We start from the raw sequence: 5,365 nt of genomic DNA on the forward strand, positions 1-5,365 counted from the left end.
ATCATAAGTATTTCTAATAATAATAATAATAATAATGATAACAATAATAATAACAAGAACAAGAACAATAATAATAATAATAATAATAATGTGTCAATTTAAAACATCTTTTGAATCTCTCAACAGAAAGTTTCGCTTGTTGAGTGAAGCAAGAAATATATTTAACTGTCAAATATTTCTTCGTTTCACTTACCTCACAACATTGTAATACTGACTACTGACATCCAATTAAAATCTAACCACATACACATATATAAATACATATATATATATATATATATATATATATATATATATATATATGCAAATATACGTATCTATGTATGTATGTATACATATGTATCTGTGTGTATACTTCTGTATACATATGTGTGTATGTGTGTGTGTGTGTGCGTGTACAGTGAAATATGGTTTTCTCTCTCTCTCTATCTCTCTCTCTTTCTCTCTGTTTATTTGAGTAAAAATCAGCTTATGAAAACATACACTAATATTTTTCCAGTAAAACTTTTATATGAATGCATTTATGTGAAAACATAATTTCATCTCTTTATTGTCGCGTATATAGATATATAATAGAAATAGTTTCCCCCTACTTTATATGCCATTCTATAAAGCAGCTAGATATAGGAAAGCCCCATCCCCTAGAATTTCCTTAAAATATATCTTAGAGCTATACACGCAGCATATGACAATCTTTAATGCAGAGGCTGAGAGGTGTTCGAGGCAGAGTTCAATACGTCTGTAACCGTTGTAACGTCGTCCTTATTGCCAAAGGATTTTTTCATTTCTTTTTTTTACCAAAACCATGTTTTAATATACAGTAATGCCTCAACATACGAGGCTATAGTAGAAGACACTTGCCCAAGGTGCCACGCAGTGGGACTGAACCCGGAACTATGTGGTCGGTAAGCAAGCTACTGACCCCACAGCCACTCCTACGCCTATATTGTTTACTATATTCGTGGAAATGCAGCACGGCATCGTCAGTCTCGTAACATGCTAAAGCTGGCCGATGAGGTATTCAGTGTGAACTTGTTGCATCATTTTAAAACGCGTTGGCTATCGAAGGGACAGGTGTTAGCAAAAATTTATCTTTAGGAGAACAGATAATTAAATTTTATGAAGAACAGAATCAGCAATATGAATTATTAAAAGAATAGGATCTTTTTTAAAACGGGGGCCACATTTTTCATTAACGAAACACTTTGAAACTTGGAACACTGGTAGAATGTGTCATATAAAACATCTTTTTCTCTTAGTCTTCTTTTAAAAAAAAAGAAATCCATCAGTTTTTCCATGTTAAAGTTGTCGTATTTCTGTAATTTCAACCAATCACTGACGTCCATTCAGCCGATATACATTAAGTGCCGACTACATAAACAAACGATTCTGAAACAATGGAATATTTCTTTGCATATAAGATACGTGGCAAAAACCCAAGCATTTCGAAAACTTCACTATTTTTAAAACTCTTCTTCGAAAGGATATTTTGGATGAATATTTAGCAATTGTTAGCAAAGGTCATTGATGAAGAGGAGCATTCGGGCAAATCATTTGAAAAAAACGCAGCTGTTATAGACTTATTAACTGGAGAATACAATGAAAGATTCACTGACTTTGAGAATCATAACATCACAATAAAGTTAGCATTTCAACTTCAATTAGTTGATGTCTCCAAGGCTCAAAAAGATATACAGATGGAATTGAACCCTCAGAAGATGACATTTTAAAATCGTTATTTGAAGTTAAGAAAGATATGATTGAAATATGGAAAAATGCAATAAAATACGCAAGCTTTCGGAAACATGCACGGAAAATACTTCCCGCTTTTCAACCAATTATTACTACGAATCTACATTCTCCTACCTAACCAAAATCAAGACGCCCTTAAGGTCACAAATAACGGACGATCAATTAAAATTATCATAATTTTCCTCATTCCCCTCCTCTGCAAGCAGAAACGCTGCCCCTTCCAAACAATAGTCCATTGTTAGGGCTGAATTTGCGGCGATGTAGAAGAAACCGTTGAAGATAAATTTTTCTTTGACTTTTGTCATTAGGTTGTTATTTATAACTTCCGCAGTCACCTGCGGAGGCCATGTGGAACTACTCGCACATTCCAAGTAGCTCCTATCTTGACCGCACTTGCGGTCCAAGAATTCATTCACAGTCCCTCCCTCCTGATACAGGATAATATAATCGTTATCCGCACTGGGAGGGACGTCACACCATTCTGTCAATGGCACAATTCCCGCTGGCAGAGTTCTCCTATCCGGGGGCACAATTCCGACCGGGGAGGCCTCGGGTTCGGTCGGCGGAACAACCTCCCACTCCAACACAGTGTTACCCTTTTTTGCCATGCTTGCAAAAAAGTTCAAAAAAGTTCACACAAAAGTTCACAAAAAGTTCAACAAAAACACACACACACACACACACACAAACAAAAGGAACAGAAAGACAGAGCAGAGAAAAAGAAGGAAGGAAGACAGTTCAAATCACAGCAACAAAATTCCGGCCACTCGGTAATCCTAGCCTACAAGTATTCCAATAAGGTATTCCAGTAAATGTAATCTAGGGCAACAGGAACACAGAGAAATCCTTCACAAATTGCTAGAATTTTTCTCAAGTTTTTCGGAAGCGAGATACGCCCACAAAAACAACAGTTCTCGCAATTAAGTGAGACACAAAAAGTTTTTTACAACTATAGTCGCCGTGGCAGAAGAAATTGCCCAGAGCTTAGGCTGAATTTACTGAAACAAATGAAACACAATAAAACAATTCCACCTACCTCGGCTGGTTTCTCAATAGTTCAATATTGGACGAGGTTGTAAAACATCCATCCACTCTGTTCCTAGTGTCTACCGGAAGTAGCCAACGCGCAAAACCGGAAGCAAACTACTTACTACACAGCCACTCCTGCACCTAGATACTTACTACACAGCCAACGCATTCATCTATATGCATATATATACATGTATATATTTATGTATATACACTCACACCTATACATATATATACGTATATATACATATACGGTTACATTCACACACATAGATATGCATGTATGTATGTATTTATGTATGTATGCAAGGAGTTATGCAAGTATCTAAATATTTATGTATGTATGTGTGTATATATGATTAGTGAAACGTTCAGGCAGATAGAACTCAAACATCATGAATGTATGTATATTCTTTAAAATTTAATCTTCAGAAGTTTCTAGATGACTCAAGGGCCGAGAGTTACCTGCATTGGCATTTATCAAACGTCATCACAAGAGATAACGTCGTCTGCTTAAACATATTTCTTTTTTTCAATATAGTCTGGAATAGATTATGCTTGTTAAAGAATATATAAGTGGTCGTTACATAGCGCTACAGTCGTCATACACTGGTGACATAATTGCTGATCTGGGTTTAAACTACAACAGTAATAGGGACACATTTCACCCTCGTCTGAGTGATATATTAATTACATTGTCATCAAATTCATGCTAAATTTAACTCTAGTTCGGCACCAGCAGATCCTTAGACTTCCAGAGAGAGAGAGAGAGAGAGAGAGAGAATTCATCAGTTGAAAGCCTGTTAACAAGTTCTCAAGTCTTGCGACAAAAGAAACAGAAACTTCTTCACCTCTTGAGAGTTTTGGAGACTTTTTAAACAGAATCACTGGGGTTCCATTTCTTCATCTGGTTACACCATATAAAGTTTCTTCTTTGTTGTTTTTCGTTTTTCCTTTCTTTCACTGGTCGTCAAAACATCACCTTAAATGAACGGAAACGGAAACAAACACAGGTAAATAAAGAAGGTTAGGAAACAAGACCTCAGTTCCCAATTCTAATACAACACGATTTTAGAAAAATAAAATGGAAATTATGTAGAAATAACTTGGAAAACGGGTTCTACCAGGTATATTGTAGAAGTGAGGTGATGATCGGCTGATCTCGAAAAAATATTGAAAGTATAAAAGAGAATCGGTAATAATATTAAATATCGTCGTTATATGTGTTAAAATATTTAATAAAATAGTGAAATGGAAAGCGAAGAACACCTGCCAACAAAATAGCTGCAATAACTATCAACTGTGTACACACACAAACACACACGTACATATGTATGTATGTATGTGTGCATATATGTGTGCATGTGTGTGTGTATACACATATATATGCACATAAGTATATATATATATGATTATATATAGATAGATAGATAATGTATATATATATATGTATGCATATATATATGTGTGTGTGTGTATATATATATATATCTTTATATATATATATATATATATATATATATAAACGTATGTATATATACGTGTGCGTATATATTTCTCTCTCTCTCTCTCTCTATGTGTGTGTGTGTGTATATATATATATATATATATATATATATATATAGACAGACATATTTAAGCATATGTGGCTTGGATGGCTGAAGTTTCGAAGTAACTGTCAACAACATTCTGGTTTAAGAATAATAAATTTGCCCTCTACAAAAATATACTGTAACCCATCAGGTTAATGTGAAATTGCATTTGTTTTTTGTTGTATTGTTTTAGTGTGTTTTTTTTTTACTCTATTATAACTGTACATAAGGCAGCGATCTGACAGAATTGTTAGCATGCCAGAGAAAATGCTTCGTGACATTCGTCCCTCTTTAAGTTCAAAGTTCAAATTCCGCCGAAGTCGACTTCGCCTTTTATCGTTTTTGGGTCGATGAAATAAGTGCCAGTTTCCCACCCCCGGTGGAAGGGGGCTTCATATGATCGGTTTATCCCATCTCCGAAAGTGCTGGCTTTGTGCCAAACTTCGAAACCATCATAACTGAACAAAAAAAATTAATATTAATATGTACATAAATCTACATATATTTATTGGATGAAAAGTTACAAAAGCAACACGAAGGCCGACATTTTCCGAAATTCACTTTTGTACGCATGTGTAACATTTTACCCTTTCAAAAGGGGAATATATATATATATATATATTCGACAAGGCTTTGGTCGGCCTGAGGCTATAGAAGAAAACACTTGCCCAGGGTGCCACGCAGTGGGACTAAACCCGGAACCATGTGGTTGTTAGGGAAGCTACTTACCACACAGCCACTCTTGCGCCTATATATATACATATACATATATATATGTGTGTGTGAGTGTGTATACGAGGAGGCGTAGTTGGAGGTCTAACCTTCCGAATTCTTTTACAGGGCATAGAAAAACCGAAGGCGCTGCAACAAGTGTGTGTGTCTGGGAGGAGGAATATGTTGAATAAAATCATAATTAACTGATCCTCATGGATTTTCGTTTACCCAAAGCCAGGAAGTTTCCGGCACTACCTCATGTATATATATATATATAT

The 5,365-nt window shown here is 35.3% G+C and overlaps 1 long non-coding RNA gene across 2 annotated transcripts in view; it reads right to left on the reverse strand.

Moving 5' to 3' along the window:
* Window positions 1-2,860, reverse strand: part of LOC106882780 (uncharacterized) — a 397,572-nt gene extending 394,712 nt beyond the window's left edge. The window contains exon 1 of one of the 2 annotated variants that reach the window (XR_008266020.1): window positions 2,789-2,860. This is a non-coding gene — a long non-coding RNA (uncharacterized LOC106882780). The remainder of the gene's footprint in view (window positions 1-2,788) is intronic. The other variant, XR_008266022.1, reaches the window with a different exon arrangement.
* Window positions 2,861-5,365: the final 2,505 nt, after the last annotated feature.

The sequence above is a fragment of the Octopus bimaculoides genome, chromosome 18 (assembly GCF_001194135.2).
Source record: "Octopus bimaculoides isolate UCB-OBI-ISO-001 chromosome 18, ASM119413v2, whole genome shotgun sequence".
Taxonomy (NCBI): domain Eukaryota; kingdom Metazoa; phylum Mollusca; class Cephalopoda; order Octopoda; family Octopodidae; genus Octopus; species Octopus bimaculoides.